Below are 20165 nucleotides of genomic sequence, written 5' to 3'. Positions count from 1 at the left end.
TCCAAAGAAATGTCAAGAAATTCTTTAAAAGCTGGTTTTATAACATTAGAAGGTACATATTTAAAGGGAAGATGCACAGAGTATCGAATGATTCATGACATGATTCGTAAACTGGCTGTCGTGAGCTGTGGCCAGAAGCTTACAGAATGTTTTATAAAATATGCTCCTTCTATAATCATTCGTGATCATTTCATCTTTGAATCTGTCACTGATGAACTAATTAATGATGATGTAATAATGCTATCAGAAGACAAGGAAGAAGAGTATTTTGAAAGAATGTTAAGTGACTTAAAAGAGTCCATCGTTATAAGTACTTTTCATAATAAGCAATTGATATATCAGCTGTTCAGAGATAAGTTCATTAGATATTTTGGAAGGAGTGATGAAGCAAAGCAAATTTTAAAGGATGTTGACCCTAAAGGTTACACAAAAAATAGAGAAAAGGATTTCTTGAATTGGTATAACAGTTTAACATTTCCATTAATAGAATCAATAGCATGTGGTTACTATGATATAGTTAATTTTCTGATTGATACTGTTAAGTGTGATATGAACATCAAAGACCAAAGAGGAAGGTCACTTTTATATAAGGCATCTGAAGGCCGACACTTAAATATAGTTACACTGTTATTACAGATAACAACTGAATTGTTCAATTGCGAAAAGTCTGAATTGTGTCCACTGTATGCAGCTTGTGCAGAAGGATATACAGATATTGTGAATTTGTTTCTAAAACACAACGTCTATCAGTATGACAGTGTTCGATCATCACTTAATGAATGTGTAAAAGGACATGCACACATACAATCTTATTCCTGTCCTGATACTTGTCGAAGTCGCCAACTTATAATGTCAACCTATGAACATGATAATAGTCTCCGAGGTATAGAGTCACGCCATGAAATTCACCACGGTAGAGATTCTCCATTGTATGTTGCATGTAAAGGAGGTCATATAGATATAGTGAAATTATTACTGCAGACCAATGTTGATGTCAACGTCTATAACAATTTAAGAGAGACACCATTGGATGCGGCCTGTAGAGGAGGTCATAAAGATATTGTTGAACTGCTTCTACAGAGAAAAGCTTCTGTATCTCAATTAGACAGCTCTAACAATTCTTCATTGCATGCAGCCTATTATGGAGGAAACACGGATATTAAGTACATGTTACTACAGAACAGTGATAATGACAATGATTTTGATGAATTCGAAATATTTCGTGCATTGATGGTAGAATGTCAAATAGGAAATGTTAAATCTGTGGAATTGTTACTAAAGAAAAGAATTAATGTTAATTTTTGTGACATTTATGAAAAAAAAACTCTTTTGCATGTTGCGTGTTCACGAGGCCACGCAAATATAGTGAATATGTTACTGAAGCAGAAGGCTGATATTTCTCAGTGTAACAGTGACGGCGAATCTCCATTGTACATGGCTTGTGCGAATGGCCATAGAGATATAGTGGAAATATTGCTGCAGAACAATGCTGATGTCTCTCAGTGTAAAAATAATGGAGAAACGCCATTTCAAGCGGCTAGTGCAAATGAACATACCGACATAGTGCATATATTGCAACAGAACAAGGGTGGTGCATCTTAGAGAAATGTAGTGAAGGGTGTGCATTTTATAGGAATAAGGGCAGTTATATGAAGCGAAACTGTTTCTACATAACAATGCTTATGGATCTGCGTGTGTAGACGATGCACATGCCCTGTAGAAGAAGACATCTGGCTTTACGTCATTTGGTTTTTTTTTGAAAAATTTCTCATTTACAATTATACTTCATCTTCTAACTTTTAGAAAAAAGAAACGCAATTCTTGTAGATAAATACTGATGCTTCTCAGAGGAAGCAAAACGAAGGTCGGATACTTTTACATGTTTGTCAAAATGAGTCTATTTAGTACCCTCTCACCTTTGAAGATACAAATGAGAGAAGATACATGGGAATCCCATTGAAATTATGAAAGTATTAAATACATGTAAAAATTTGATCACACTCCACTTAATATTGTAAATAAGGAAATCGGTTTCTTTCAGAAGAACATCTTAAATTGTAAATATCAAACTTTAATTAACTTCTACAAATGCTAACCGTACGCTTTTAATAACCTATCTATGTTTTTACGCTTATAAATAATAATTTGTAAGAATTGTTGATAGATGTTTGTACAAACATGATAGAAAGAAAATTGTATATCTGTATTGATCTTTTTACATCTTGCAATACTTACCTTTGATACTTGTCAAGATTTATATTACTTTTTTTTTCCTTTTTGGTTAAACTGGTCTCTTTCCCTTTCTACATATTTCGTACATTCGTATCAAACCAGCTTTAATTGTGATCTGTATTTGTATATGATTGTCCCAAAGAGAATTTCGTGACGACAGAAGACCTTTAATAGTCTCTAAAATTTTCATTATATATGTAGAACTATATGATTAATCTGTTTATATATCAATAATTACCTAAATAAAAATTAAATTGAGATAGACTTCCTACGTTTTATACAGTTGCTTTAGAAAATAATTGTTCAAGTGCTAAGTTATGCAAACAAATAAGAACAAATGACAAGTTTGTTATCATATTCATCGCTATGAACACAATGCAATTCATATATGCCTTAAGTCTCAATACGAACCAAATGTAACAGTCGTATGTATGTAATCTTGGTCGTTATTGTTTCATATATAACAATTGGACCATTTGGTAGTCTGTCAACAATAAAATGCAGGAATCAAACATAAGATATAAATAACATATAGCTGAGAGAGTGAAAGAGCAGATTGTTACCCAGAGAAAAAATTGTCAACTGAGGCGAAACGATCTGCTCTATCACTCCCTCGGATATTTGTTATTTTATTTGTAGCTCTGAATGTTCTGTTATTACTGTGTTTAAAATTTCAAATTCAAAGTAATAAACTATGACGTCTTGTACATAACAATCATCCGTATTTATTAAAGCGAACACCTGAGCAAGCGTATCCGTGAAGGGTAATGGGGTATTTGCAGTGGGATAGAGTAAATAGTGTCCATTGTATTTATCAATTAAAATCTGGCATTTTTTCATGAAGTATAATAAATCAAATTACCACTGGATTTTGTTAAAATAGATACGGTATATAGCTAATCGAATTTAAATTTATCTGCCATTTCCATTTTTACTTGCAATCGTTCTTCAGTCAGTGGAATATGAAACTCTACACTTAACTTTAAAAAGTAAAGTGGTATTTCGTCATTGATTATACTTGCATCTTGGTACATGTAATTTGACAACATTAATAATATTGTATTAAAATATAAACTGCATCAAAGGCACCTATTTTTTTTTTCATATGGTAGAACTTGCTTGGCTATGCATAACATATAGTAAGCCACTAGAGTGGACATAGAAAACATAAATCAGTTGTCAGAAATTTTAAGTGTTTCATATTTATTGTTTTGTTGATGATGAATAGCAATGATTAATTCTCAAAATCAACAATTTGTAAAATCTAGAGTGCAGTTTTTCCGGACAATCTTTATGGAGTCAAGATTTTATACTGAATAGTTATCAAAGGTACCAGGATTATAATTTAATACGCCAGACGCGCGTTTCGTCTACATAAGACTCATCAGTGACGCTCAGATCAAAATAGTTATAAAACCAAACAAGTACAAAGTTGAAGAGCATTCAGGACCCAAAATTCCAAAAAAAGACTGACTGAAAAATTTGAGGATTTTGAAATGCATGATTAGCTATAGCATGATAGAAAAAACACAAGAATATTTTTGTAATTACTCAGTTCATACTAGTCTTATCAATTTGTTATGAGTGAATTTTTCGAATATTTGTTTTATTTGGGCATCCATTTTATTATAGTAAGTTCTTGCTTGAAAATTTGGGAGAAACTGCAAAGGGAGCGAGACTTCGTGGTTTGACAGGTTAAGCGTATCCTGTTTTAAAATGCATCTACCGCCATGCGACTCTGATACTCAGCGAAAGTGTCACGATCGGGAATAGTACAATTTAGGTGGAACATAGATTATACTACTATTCTGGTATCTAAAGATATAAAACTTCAAAAATGTTGCTAGTTAGTGGAGTCAGACATAGACATATCGTTTCGGTCAACCAATTCGTAATTGTAACATTAACACTTTTATTGGTTCCTCCTGAAAACTGTGTTTGAGAATGGTTTTTTTTTCTGTAAGGAGTACGACCTTTCTCATAAAGTATGTACAGTTCAATAATTTTGCTAATCAGGGGTTTGCAGTCTTGCTAAAAATGTAAAAAGCGATAATTTATTTTTATGTTTCCTTGTAAGAATTGTTCATCTTTATATGTCGTAATTGCTAGGGTAGTGGGGTAGATAGTAACTGTAAATAATATTTTTGGGGCAAGTGAAAATGATTTTTAAAGATATGGCGCATCATATTTATTTCGTGTTTATGTTCAACTTAACGGTTTTATTTTATTTTTTTGTGAAACATCATCATGTTGTAAGAAATTGAAAAGGCGATCAATATTTCACATTTGTTTCATTTTGAACCTGCCTTATGCAACTGTGCAAAGAATTAAATGTTCAACCTTAGCTGATTGAGTTTTCGAAATAAATATTTGAGGAGTGTCGTAGTTTATAAATATATTTGACCTGCCTTATGCAGCTGTTTTTGGAAGCCAACTGCAAAACAAATCCTTTGTATGTGCCATGGTATAGTAGAGCACACTCATTGTACCGTTATCGGTAGGAAACTGTTATGAAATTTCAAAAGAATCATCGTCCTTTGCCCTTACTCTATCGTTAGGCTATTACACACACCAATTAAAAGGTTACGCTCGTGGATGTTTACACAATTCGATCTTTTAACAGGGGTTTCCTGACACAAAAGCTAGTAATAGAGTTATAATTGGGGATAGCACGGGTTTTTGGCTCTGGACCATATCCTTATTCTATCATCGGGTCCGAGGGACCAGACATTATTGAATATCCGGGCTTCTTTGAGCAATGTATTGTGACTCAAGGCTCCATTGATAGTGCTCTAAAATGACAGATTTTCGTCCTCCTTCAGTATGGATCAGAACTCAATTTATGTGGAATCATGCTCTGATTTGAACTGTGGGGCCCATGTTATTATCCTATTATGAGGACTGAAATCTACATTACATCAGTTAAGTGTCACTAACTTGGTATGGTTGACAAATACGCTGAGTTTGCAACAGGCACTTGTCTCGGAAATTTATTTTCATGTATACCTTAATATAACACAAGGTACATAACTAGCATTTTTGAAAAAAAATGTTATCCGGTCGCGAAATTCCGTTATATTTCGATTTCTCAGTTGTCAACCCCACTGAAAACTTGTGAAAATAGATTTATCAACACAATGGTGTATATACGGAAGCCCATTTAGGACCTCCCAAAAATAAAATTTTTATTCGTTATCACGAATTTAAATCGTTATTAACAAATTGTATAACACATTAAATTTGTGATAACGAATTGGTTGAAATTGCGATAACAGATATTTGTAAATCGTAATAACGAATTAAATTAGTAATCATATTTTGTGTAATTTGTGATAACGAATCATTTAATTGGTTAGAGCGGATTATATTCGTGAAAACAAATTCGTGGCATAAGTAATTTGTGATTTCTGATTAAAATTCATTATCACAGATGTTTAGCTCACATAACCTTCAGGGTTAGGTGAGCTTTTCTCCTTACTCATGTTACTTTGCACCTGTCGCTGTTTTTAATAAAAATCTTAATGTCTTTCGAGAGAAAGAGAGAAAACTTCGTAGAAACCTCCCACGCATGTGTTCTGTTAAGTGGTATTCTATTTGGACAACCGGTTTCAGAGCAAAAAGATTTCTTTATGTAATAAAATCGTAAATAAAAGCTTTACATTGCGACCACATTTTAGTTTGATAAGAACGGAATGCGGAAATTTTGTGAATAACCTCCCAAGTGAAGCTTCTTGTCAAGTTTTGTTCAACTTGGCCAAGCAGTTCAGAGATTTTATTTATAAAGCAACCAATGAGAAACCAGAATTGACATGGCGGTAATGCGTGTTGTCTGATTTAGACGAAATGAGAATGAACTTTGTAAAGAACCTCCCATAGATGCATCCGGTAAAGTTTCGTTCCATTTGTTCAATCAATTCCAGAGGATAACATTTTTATGTAAGCAAATCAGAAACAAGAATTACACATGATGACCATGTTTGTTGTCCAATCAGGGCGAAATGGAATTACTTTGTGAAAAACAGCCCATAGATGCTTCCTGCCAAGTTTATTTCCATTCCGCTTATTGGTTTCAAAAAAGAAGATTTAAAAGTCAAAAGAGAACAGAACGATAGACGGACGAATAATTAAGAAATAATTCATGGGGGCTTAAATATATCGTGATTATACCACGGGTTGGCCCTTTATGACAAATATTTTACCCTGAGCGATAGCGAGGGGTAAATTATCGGCATAAAGGGACAACCCGTGGTAAAATCACGATATATTCAAGCAGCGAGGGGTAAAATATCGGCATAAAGGGCCAACCCGTGGTAAAATCACGATATATTCAAGCCCCATGATTTATTTCGATTCTAATAGGACAAATTAATACGGCAATTCTCATGGATCAAAGCGCTCTAGGTGGAGGCAAATATTTGCCGTTCCCATAAATAAACGCACTATTAACATTGGCGTAAAAGAACAGAGCAAACTGAATTAGTGACATGCTTAAACTATTTACAATAACGTATTATGATAGTTTTGGATGAATTGAAATGATAATTTACTTATATGTCTTATATGTTAAAATAATGGCTTATATCACATTTTAGCATCGTTTGTTTTCGTTTTCTTGTTGTGATGATTTTCGGTTTCACAAGCGTGTATTTTTCCCGTAAAATGCTTAAATTCTTACGTCATCGTTCTATGACGTCGGGAAGCTCATTCATAAAAAAGCATATGACGCGGGAGTACGATCGGAACAGCCCAGGAAATATATTCATATTTTACCACGGGTGTGTACTCAAAGCGTTTGAAGGACGTCATGTTAGAATGAGAAACAAGAATAGCACATGCTGCCTATGTATACTGCCTTAACGGGGCGTAATGAGGAAAGTTTGTAAATAACCTAGCTCTCAATGATGCTTCCTGTCAATCTTCGTTTCATTTGGTTAAGCCATGTCGGTGGATTAGGGTTTTTTTTTGTTATATCAACCGATCAGGAAACAAAAGGATTGCACATGGGGATCCTTTTTTAAGTCCGATTGAGACAAATGAGAAATTTTTATAAACGAACTCTCAAATATGTGTCCATGCAGTCCAGTGTGTTGCATTTGATAAAGTAGTTTCAGAGAGGATTTTTGAGAACTCAGTCAATCAGTAACAACGATTGTCCATGTTGGCCATGTTTGTTGTCCGATCTGGACAAAATGAGCAAACTGTAGTTGTTTCAGTGGAGAAGATAAAATGTTCAAAGTTCACAGATGGACAGACAACAGACGGACGGACAAATGGACGGACTCAAGGTGTTGGCAAAAGCGCTAAAAAGGAATTATACAGGTATTCTAAAAGGTTTGTTAATTGTCACCATGTCACATGTATGTGTTCATGTCTCAAGTCAGGAATTTTGTTTTTGTTTGCACTCGGGAAGATTTTAATGGAGCTTTACGCATGGTGTAGATCTTTTGTGATCACAAATTTTATTACAGCAAAACCAACGGGATGATTTCATAAACCCACCCTCTTTTTGTTATTCATAATGATTCATATATGCATTAACTTAACAATCGAGACCAGCACTGTGTAAACTTTTCAACATACAATGACTAAATTAAATTTGACATGTCAATTAATCTGTGTATTAGTTAACCCTGAACATCTGCTTAATCAAGTTCATAAGTGTTGAAAATCGGCACGATTTAAATGCCTAGGAAACCCAACTCAAAAGGAACAAATCGTCATCCAAGGGACGTTGGAGCATTTGTTCCATATATTGAGGATTTTGTTAAATCATTGAAGTCATCTGTCATTGCAGTTAAAAGTACTGATTTGAAAGATATATACCTTAGATACGTAAATGTTCGAACTGAGGCTGTTGACCTTCATCGCCAAGCAAGTTCGGGTTTTTATAGAAGATTCAAAAAGCTTGCTAATATATACTAGATAAAAGTATCTACAAACCCAAGAGGATATTATGTAGATTTGCCTAGAATATCCAGAAAAACAATTCATTCTACAACAGAGTCGATTTCCGGGAGACAAATTTATGAAAGGAAATTTTTGAACTAGAAAGTTGGATGTGGCGTTTTCGCTGTTTGCAATATTCCGTCGAATTTTCATTTAACAGAATACATAGGACAATGGATCACAAAATCCGAAAATGAAGATCGCGAGAAGGAATATACAGAGAAAAATGTGCCCCCAGTAGCAGTATTTGATCCTGTAACGAGTTTAGTGTTAGATGCTAATCGGAATAAGCGCGGAGTTTTGTTTAAAGAAGAGGAAAACTTAGCACGATATTTCAATCATTTGAAACAGTTTCCGAATTGTAAACTTATATCTGTGGTGCATGATAGTCTAAAAGGAAAAAGTTATAAGAAACTTTTCTTTGTGTCTAAAGTTGATATACCAAAATATGCAGAACTGGTTTGGGACTATAAAGAGACCAAGAGAGATAGCAATATAGGGAACCCTTGGTTGATCGGATAACTCTGTCGCTTCTAGATTAAATGTAAAATCTCAATTATTAATGGGTGAGTATAAAATAACGAGGTATAAAATAATTCATCGCATCTGATATATTCGAATTATATATTTGGTAGTCACAGGACAAAATAATCTGTGTGACGTTTCGAAATATGTATGTATGATTTTAGTCCAATAAACTATAGGCACAAAATTGCGGCAGGGGGTCTGGGGCCGCTTAATATAGCTGGGTTGAGGGGCAAATCCCCCCACCCGGACGGAAAACGTGTCTTTTTAGGTAATTTGGTGTACAAAAAAATAAAATTTACTGGTCATTTTATCATGATAATATAAATGAACGAAAGTTCGAAGAATTACAATGACATGTGACTGATGACTTAAATCCAGTACAACTTACAATGGGAAATCTCTTATTTTATTTACAATGTGCATTGACCAGCGTAGACAGCTCAGCGCAGTCCTTTTATTAGACAGTGCATCCTGTTTAGTATTTTAATATCTTTTACTTTCTGATTGATGATAATTATATATACCACAGGCACTCGTCTCAGAACTTTTTGCCCTTTAGAGTGGGTGGCACATATTTGCCATGGACGCATTTTCGCAAGTTTTGCTATTTTTTCTGTAAAATGTGTGTGCCTTTATCCAGACTTGCCAAATTAAATGATAAGGGCTGTTTGTAATGTTCGAATGGTTGATATTCTTCCTTATCCCATTTCCGAGGCTATATATATTTAAAAAACAACTAATAAGAAAAAAATCGTGTATCTAAGAATACAATATGTCAGGATTTTGATATCGAGGATGATGAAGTTTATTCAAGTTTTAATCTTTACCAATCAAATAATTCGTCTGGCTAGGTCGGAAATTACCATATAACTTCTGAAGGGGAGTATTGGTTTTACGTATTGATGTAAAAAAAATATTGTGGTCAATTATAGATGACAAAAAAATATATTCTGAATCCAGATTTTCCTAATACCTTATAGTTTTAAATTCGGAAAAAAATAATATGATTGATAGCGTCGAAAACTTACAAAAATACAGACTCATGCAAAAAGCCATCCCCCTTTTGAAGTTTAATGATTGCTCCCTTAACGTGCTGATGTGGGTGCCCTTTCTATGTATCCGCTGGGGACCTATGCACAATATTACAACTGATTTAATGTTCGATAAGGATCCACACCTGTCCAGACGGACTACATATACAGATAAACAAGGATTGCAGGATATAACTTTCGCCGAATGTAATGTTAGTAAAATTGCCATTTGAAGTGTCTTTGTGACCTAAAATATGGACGACAAGTGGAAAGTATCGGGTCCGTTCGCCCTGATAACATATTCGCCCTGGGTCCGTACGCCCTGAGTTTGTTTGCCCATAGAGTCCGTTCGCCCTGGGTCCGTACGCCCTGAGTTCGTTTGCCCATAGAGTCCGTTCGCCCTGGGTTCGTTCTCCCTACTTTAATAGAAATATATTAATATCAAGAGCAATAAAATTTGATAAACTTATCCAGATATTCAGAAAATTATGAAAACACATGGAAATATTTAAAAGTTGATGGCTTGCCACAGTTTTGGACAAAAGCTTCCGCGCTTCATTCAAAATGTACTTCGGTCAACGCTTTTACACCCCAATGAAGTTACAAAAAGAAGCATTCAATTCTTAAATAAACATGGAATTTATTAAAAATTTCAAGCACAAGAAATTATGCAAATTCCATAATTAAAAATAATTCCAAGTTCAAATAATAGCCTATTCAATGCTTTAATCATTGAATTTGATGCAAATCTAAAAAAATCAGGTGAGTGATTCAGGCTCTTATCATGCTTATGAGCCTTGTCATGCTAGTGTTAATAGTTGACTTCAATGTGAATGTCCATTAATGTCCGTTGATCATGTTGATTTTGCAATGTGAAGGTTTTGTGTATATTTAATATATTTAGATATGTTAAAAAGATGTGCATACTAGCTTATACTCATGATAATTGTAGATTTAAAAAAACTAATTATTCTGAGTCTCTATATTATTAATGTAACATTGGAGTGTGTGCTTTTGATTTAAAAAAAAAATAACCCCCCCCCCCCCCCCCCAAAAAAAAAATACCAAAAGCAACCAACATATATATCATGTACATGTATATCTAAAGAAGTATATTGGTAAACAGACAGAACTATTACCTGGAATTAATAAAAAAATGCTTCAATATTCAATTTTTACTTTCATAGCCTCAAATCTAATAATTTCTTACATTTCCTATAAAAGACCTTGTATGGTAGATGTACATATATAATAATACTATGGAAATTATTTCAGAGACTACAATTTGTACAGTGACAAATGATAACAGTACTAGTGTGAATGTGAAAAATGGTGACCTATGTACACCGTCCACAAGCAACCTTAATGTCAATGGTCACGCAGAAGAAAGTAGTCTCCAAAGTGTCAATAGTGTCAAAGGTAGTGTAAATAAAAAGATATATCATTGTATATAATTATATTAAGTTTAGTATGAATAATAAAGACTTCTTGTGCACTAATCTTTGAACTGAAAAAGCTGACAAGGTACACTTGACTTTAAAAATTGATCTATAATGTGTGAACACCTAAAATATATATTTTTGAGGGCCTCAGGGAAGATCTCTCCTATATAGCTTACTGTTTAATCCTATAATTTAAATAAAGAACTATTATTATTATGTAGGAAATTGTGTTATAATATTATGCCAGTTACACATGTTACAGGCATGACAGGGTAAAGAACAGAAATACTGAAATAAATGTGATTTCCATATTACAGAAATGAAAATTGCAATATTTTTATTATCTTAAATCTTAAAACATTTAAAACTTTCTCACAATTTCTGTTGATATACTTCATATTTTATTTTATTTTGGACTTCACCAATATTTATTTTCTAAGATGATTTGCATTATGATCAGAGTAATTAGGATGTAAGTCAGGTATCTATAAATTTGTATGTTACCAGGTTTAAATGAATGAGGTAGGAAACCCTAATTATTAACCTTATGACTTCTAAAGATCTACATCCAGTCATATTTAACAATCACTATAAATATTGTTTGTCCATTTTACATATAACATTTTTTTACAGTTTTACTTTATCTAAAGATCTAAATTTATTTGTAGAGAAGAAATCATCAGAAATTCATATAAAGAGTAACCCCCCGAAAAAAAGAGACAGTACAGAAACAAAATCACCTAATCATGCTATTGGTTAAACTAATCAACAGGGGACAAAGAACACAAAAACCTTTCTTTGTTGTCCTGAGGATATATCAGAGCAAGGACAGAAATATACTTAAGATGAATTTTCAAAATTAATGCTGGATATAAGCAAAATGCATCTAGATATTTTGAATTATATTCAAAATTGTCCAAATAACATTAAATTAATGCCAAAAATAGGAGATTCATTGCATAGTTGTGAGGACTACAATGATGAAACCAGGAATTTGACTGAGGAGCAAAGGTCATCTCTGAACAAAATATTTATGTGACAATTTTCAACAAATTACCTTTCAACACCCTGATGTACCAAGTCTAAAACATGGCACTATTACTTTTATTTTGACACACAGACCATCAGACTTTGAATCAGGTTTGTCTGTTTTTGCTTCTTCTTTTGTTTCTGTCAGAAGAATACAGATAATCATGATAATTAATATACATTTAATTTAAGTGTTCATTGTGCATATGGTATAACTTAGTCTATATATAGCTATTTAAAAATTTACACCTTAATGTAATGTCAGAAGCACAAGGACGTGGTTATATATAGGGGATATAAATGTTTTTAATCAATGTCATTTGAACTTTTTTTACTTTGTATCAAGATGCCTAATGTTGAGAACTTCCCTTCTGTCATACTGTGATAATTTTTTTATTCGTGGTTATCAATTTTGAGATAAAGTTGCATGTTCGTGTGTTCTTACATTGGTGTTTTTTTAGATTTTTTGAAAGAAAAAAAAAATGAAGAATGTGGAGCAGTCTGAAACGAATCTCATGAAAATAATCATATTTTGTTTTTTAATAATTTCTGGGACATTGCAAAATAAATTGTTTATTTTCATCCACTTGTTCGTCTTCTATTACTAACAGCATTCATCAAATTTTTGCTCTTTGAAATAAGCTGATTTTTGAATTCTTACAAATGTTCTGATTGGAGAAATTACAAAGTAAACATTTCAACTGTTGCTCATGTGCAATCAGAAGTGATGAAAATAATTAATTCGAGATTCTTTGATCAACAGATTTAAGGTCACCGAAGGTGTTAATTTGGCAATAGACAATCATAGACTTAAAGGAAAACGATTAAATGAAAAAGGTTACACAAAGTCTAATACTTTAAATTGTAGAATCAGTTCTTATTAAATAAACAATAGCAAACCCTTAATCATTTTGTTAATCATGTTCATGAATTTTTTTATTTGTGTATAAGAATTATGATGATATAAAATGAACACTTCATCATAGCATATCATCACAAGAAGTCTGACTTTTATTGATAAACACTAATTTTTCGTATGAATTCAAAGGTTGAAAGTCGTACAGTTTTTATTTCTTAAATATTAAATGGACTGAATTCTGTCTTATGTTGCATCTTTAGTTCTTAGTTTTCGTTGGACACATAAATTCAAGGTACCCCACAAATAAAAGTACTTCCACAGTAATGTCAATTGTCCCTGACCTCATGTTCATGGTTCATTGACTAAATGAAAAAAAAGTTAACAACTAAAGTGGATTAATAGTACAAATGTATATATATATGTTCAGACTATATGAATATTTTGACTGTACGCGTACGTTTCGGAGCCGTATTCGTATACTTGTACAGTCCCACTGTACATGCTATACTTGTACGGTCGGGCCGTATGAGTATATGATCGTACGGTCCAGTACGAGCTGAACATACATGTTTTGTGATCATACCAGTTTAATTTAAACAAAAAATTATCAAAATCTTTTTTTTTTTAGTTTTACAAATTGTTATTATAACAATTAGATGAATAAAGTGAATAAGCGAACAATTGAAATTAAATATTTTGTTTAATTGTATATATTTGAATCCTATTTTGGACTCTCGCCCAAGGTAACAATTGTTACCACAGGGAACGTCATATTTTTTACATTTATATGTTCTTTTGCATTAGCACTTTTAAGCTCACCTGACCTGAAAGGTCAAGTGAGCTTTTCTAATCACTTGGCGTCCAGCGTCCATCATCGTTGTCCGTTAACCTTTACAAAAATCTTCTCCTCTGAAACTCTTAGGCCAAATTTAACCAAACTTGGCCACAATCATCATTGGGGTATCTATATTAAAAAATGTGTCCAACAACCCTGCTTGCCAATCAACATGGCTGCCGTGGTTAAAAATAGAACATTGGGGTACATTCAGTTTTTGGCTTATATCTCTGAAACTGAAGCATTTAGAGGAAATTTGACATGGGGTGAAAGTGTTCATCAGAACTAGATCTATCTATATTTTCAGTTGAATCAGACAACCCGTTGTTTAGTTGCTGCCCCAGAATTGGTAATTTTAAGTAAATTTTGCAGTTTTTGGTTATAATCTGGAATTATATTATAGATAAAGATAAACTGTAACAGCAATACTGTTCAGCAAAGTAAGATCTACAAATAAGTCTCCATAATCAAAATGGTCAATTGACCCCTTCAGGAGTTATTGCCCTTTATATTAAATGTTTAACAATTTTTTTGTTTTTGTCATCTTTTACAAAAATCTTCTTCACTTAATCTTCAGGTGAGCTGTTTACTTCCGATAACTTCAATTTCAGGGTGCATAATTCAATTAATATATTACTAACATGCTAAATATAGGAGATTAATAGATTAAATATATTGATATATTAAATTAGAGTGACTTTTTAAAATAGTTAAAATAATTAAGTTGTTATTTCAATTACAATCATGCTTTTTATATCAATTTGAGATTAAAGTTATGTTGATCTGTAATATACATTTGTATCTAACAAACTTGACCAACTTTTTATTATAAGGCAGACCGTACGCTTACAGTCCGACCATATGCGTACCGTCCATATGGACTGAAACATACATGCATGCATCTATCAAAACAGATGACTGATTTGAGGATTGAATAATCTTTGTTTATTTTGTTTCATATTTTAAAACAAATAAAGACATAAATAATTGAAATTAAAAAAAATTTGTAAACATGGTAAAGTCTGTTATTTTTTATCTAAATTGTTCAGAAATACTTCGAAATTAAATACATGCAAAGGTATCTACAATATCAAAATCATAAAACTAAATACTCAAGAAAAAAGTACATATACAGTATGTCATGTATTTGACTTACTATTGAAGATTGTAAAATTGCATTGTATATATTTACAGGACAGGTATTTGATTTAACTCCATTTTTGGAATCTGATGATAACATTGATAATGATGACCATGATGACACAGATTCAGAAAAGATTGAGAATGATAAGTTTTCAAATGGTAATTAATATTATTTTATTCTGATTTATAGTTAGTATATTATTACATTACATGTATGTTTCATTACGAAACATTATTTTGATTGATTCTTGATTGGTAAACATACAGCGATCTCATCTCTCCTCATTCTGAAATAAACCTTCATTTCAAAATAAAATGTAACTCTCATTATGACACCAGCTTCCACAATAAAGTTCACAGGTATATGAAAGAAAAACTAAACAGAAATCATGTGTTCATGATCCTGGCCAAAAAATGTCGGTATAAGTATTGAATGCTTCTTTAAGTAATTCAATAGGGTTGTAAAGGCGTTATTGGTGCCGACATACTTACAATGAAGTGCTTTCACTCTTTATACAAAATGAACTTAGGTCAACGCTTTTACACCAAAATGAATTTATCAAAAGAAGCATTAAATTCTTAAGTAAGTTCATTGACACAACCTTTTTTTTTTAGCTCACCTTGAGCTTTTCTCTTCACCTGGCTTCCGTTGTCGTCGTTAGTTATGTTTTACAAAAATCTTTTCCTTTGAAACTACAGGGTTAAATATAACCAAACTTGGCCACAATCATCATTTGGGTATTTAGTTTGAAAAATGTGTCCGAGGACCCCGCCTACCAACCAACATGGTCGCCATGGCTAAAAATAGAGCATAGGGGGTAAATTCAGTTTTTGGCTTATATCTCTGAAACTAAAGCAAAAGTATGATGGTTGCATTATTTCATGCATCAATTGTAAACAAAAATATCAGGTGAGCGACACAGGCTCCTTGTAGCCTCTAGTTGGTTATAATCTTGAATATTTGCTCACCTGGCCCAAAGAGCCAAGTGAGTTTTTTTCATCACTTGGCGTCCGTCGTCTGTCATCTGTGACCAATGGCTAAAAAAAGAAAATAGGGGTTTACTATAGAAGTATATGGGAAAACTGTTAAAAAAACAATTGTAAATGGTCACAACTTGAACGCGAATTTAAATAATGATAAGGGGTCTTCAGTAACTATTGTAAGACACACTGGGATGACCTGCTTTTTATTTAACTACTGGGCCAAATTAAAGCAAACTTGGTCTCAATCATTATTAGGGTATCTAATACTATTCAGGGGCCTCGGTGGCCGGGTGGTCTAAGTAGTTACTACTGTAATCACTAGCCAGTCAACACTGAGGTTGTGAGTTCGAACCCCGCTCGTGCGGGTGCACTCGACTCCAATCTTAATTAACTAGGATTGTCAGTTTTCCTATCGACGGTCGGTGGTTTTCTCCGGTCACTCCGGCTTCCTCCACCAATAAATACTGGCCGCCACGAAATAGCCCAAAAGCGGTGCTTAAAAGTGGCGTTAAAACACCAAAAATCAAATCAAATCAATACTATTCATTATGAATTTAACCTTATTTTACATGATTTCCAAAACAGTAGATACAGATGAGCACAAAAGACTCTTGAGAGCCTCTAGTTTATTATTTAAGATTTAAAATGTTTTATGTATCTGAAAATAGAATACTGTGGATTCATTTATTTTTGTGGATATCAATTTTCGTTGATTGAGGAAAACTTACATATTCGTAGATATTTAATTTGGTGGTTTTGTCAATCTCTGCATACATAGCCTATATAGAAAATTTATAATTCGTTGAACATTTAAATTTGTGGTTCACGAAAATCCAAAAAAATATGTATCCAACGAATAATAATGAAACCATAGTATAGTCATTGTTGTTTTATTTACCATGCTTACAATGCTTACAGAAATATAATTTAATGTAAAATTATTTCTTGAATTGGTTGATAATTATGATACATTATGAAGCAAAGATTGTGAACAGTTGTTCCTCAAATGTTTATAAAACACATCCATGTCACTGATAATAAAATTCTTCAAATGTATTTTTTTTTTTGGTTTTATTAACAGGACAGGTATTTGATTTAACTCCATTTTTGGTATCTGATGATAAATAAAGGCAACAGTAGTATACCGCTGTTCGAAACTCATAAATCGATAGAGATAAAAACAAATCCGGGTTACAAACTAAAACTGAGGGAAACGCATCAAATATAAGAGTAGAACAACGACATAACAAAAACACAACATAAAAATGTAACACCCACAGAAACGAACTATATTGTCTCTTTGACACATTCCCCATTTCCATTCTCAATTTTATAATATAACAATGGCCACTTTCCTGACTTCGTACAGGACATTTTAAGAAAAAAATGGTGGGTTGAACCTGGTTTTGTTGCATGCCAAACCTCCCGCTTTAATGGCAATGTCAAACACAACACCAAAACGACAACATCACATGACAGGACCACAATACAAATAAATGGGAGAACATATAGGACAAAGAAACACACGAATAATAGCTAACAAAAGGTACTAGGCTTAAAATTCAATACGCCAGACGTGCGTCTCGTCCACACAAGACCATCCATTGACGCTCAGATGAAAAAAGCTTGAAAGCCAAAACAAGTAACATTGATAATGATGACCATGATGTCACAGATTCAGAAAAGATTGAACATGATGAGTTTTCAAATGGTAATTAATATTATTTTATGTTAATGAAAATGTGTAATTTGACACAGTTGTTATTCATGTTATTGTTTACTGTGTATTCTTATATCTTAGAATAGAATTGTATTTAATGGTAAGTTATTTTTGTCTTGCCTGCTGAGAAAGTTGCAAACTGTGAAATATAAGACTGTGGCATTGAAAGCTCTTTTGCATAAACTTTTATATATCAAAAGCAGATCAGGAGCTTCAAGCAGGGGTTGGGGGTTGGGGTGGTGACCGTTGTAGAATTTTCCCTACATATGGTTTGTTCAGGAGTCGAAATTGGCGCTGGGACGGTGGTCCGAGACCAGTAGAATTTGCGTCGGACCAGTAGATTTTTATCAGCTGGTGGTCCGGCGGACCAGTAGAAATTTGTAGTTAAAAAAACACTGATTGCATCGCAATCTGGATTTGTTTACAAAAAAATTTTACCTGCGAAATCAATTACACGGTACTGGGGATACTAAGTAATACAATTTCTTGGGTGAGCGTCCTTCACAACAACACAAAATGTGGAAATTTTGGAAGGTATTAAGCCGCCGGACAAAAAAAAATATGACACCCAAAAGGAAGATCGGAAATTGACAAATGGCAACGTTAATATAAAAAATCCTGGGAAAAAGATCGCAAATGGTTAAATTTAATAGTCGATCACAATGTTATTAATTGTTTAACATGTGAACAATTTGCAGTGACATACCTAGATAAGAAATGTATTTTTGTAACGTGATCTTCACATTTTAAGTTAGATTCTGTATTTGCTCATGAACAATCAGAAAAGCACACAAAATCTACAGGAATAAAAGAGAGGAAAGCACTTTCTTGTCTAGCATATGTGAAAGAATTTGAAGCATGAAAATAAAAGTAAAAATCTATCATTTATATAATTTATGTTTGTCAAATTAATGTCATTTTTACAGGACCAGTAGATTTGGAGCCGGACCAGTAGATTTTCAGTCCACTGGTCCGTCTTTTTAACCAAAAAAGCTAAATTTCGACCCCTGGGTTTGTTACAGGCAAACAAGACATTTGCCTGACACCACCTATATTTAATTCATGATTTTTTGTTAAACATATAAGTTTATTCTTTGTTAAAAGTTCATGAAAATGTAGAGACTTTGTATTTTATATAAATGACATAGGTATGCTGTTTCTTGAGGCAGCAGTGGCAACAACTATATCAGTTTGTGATTAGGTCTAGTTTATGGTGAACAACTTATGGTAGGTCAATGATATTTGGTATGCAGTTGTATTATGATTGGCACATCTAATTTCCATGGAGATTATTTAGACCTGCCCTCTCAGTCATGGTCTATTGTTTTGAAAACTTTTGCTTATTTTACATGTTTTAGTTTGTGATTAGATCAATTTAAGATGAACCACTAATGTTAAGTCAGTGATATTTGGTATGCAAATTTATTGGCATTTGCAGGTCTTGTTTTCATGGAAATTTTATATATATACCCACCTCCACATCATGATTCATTGACCTTGAAACTTTTACATAGTTTACAAGTTAATGTTTGTGTTTAGGTTTGTTTAAAGGGAATGACTTATGATAAGTCAATGGTATTTGGTATGCAGTTGTATTAGCGTTGGCACATCCGATTTCCATGGAGATTGTTTAGCCATGTGTAGTCATGGTTCATTGACTTGACTTTGAATATTTCAACAATTGCATTATCAAAATTACAAAAAGGTGAGACATATCTCTGTGTTAACAGTTTATTCATCATGTGTATATCAAATCAACAATTTTATTAATAGTTTACAATTTTTGTAATCAAAATAATTATATGAATTCCAATGTGGGGGACTGAAATAAAATTGAGGACCAGCAGGTTTTCTTTAATGACCACCAGGGAATTACAGATTTCCAGAAACTCTATCAAATGGTACTGCATATCTTGTGTACATGTGATTTATGTTAAGACATTCTGCTGGCATATGATCTTTTTTCTTGGCTTTCAGGGTTCACTGATGGTTAAAAAATGTTTTATACATGTGATTTTTAGCTCACCTCTTTAATTTTCATTGTTCTAAATAAATTTTCTTTTCTACTGAAAGTCCTTAAGATGATGCTTAACTACAGGTACACATTGATATAATGAAGACGTTAAAAAACACCTAAAAATTTTAAAACAATTAGCAGAGCAGGCCAGGCATCTCAGTGTCTGCTCTCTCGTTTGGTTTATAGCAAATGTATTTAATATAAAATCATTTTTGGAATTGGAAAGTAAAGATAAGATTCAGCAAAGATTGTGAACAATGGGTTATTAAATGTTATAAATATATTCATATCCTTTATAATATAATTGTTTAATTCTATATCATGTTTTGAGAAAAGCTGCATTGAAGTGACTTTTTCTCTTACCAGATAATACAAAGCAGAAAATGATTATTACTCAAT

Source organism: Mytilus californianus, unplaced genomic scaffold (assembly GCF_021869535.1).
Source record: "Mytilus californianus isolate M0D057914Y unplaced genomic scaffold, xbMytCali1.0.p SCAF_10, whole genome shotgun sequence".
Taxonomy (NCBI): domain Eukaryota; kingdom Metazoa; phylum Mollusca; class Bivalvia; order Mytilida; family Mytilidae; genus Mytilus; species Mytilus californianus.
Note: the sequence above shows the minus strand (reverse complement) of the source record.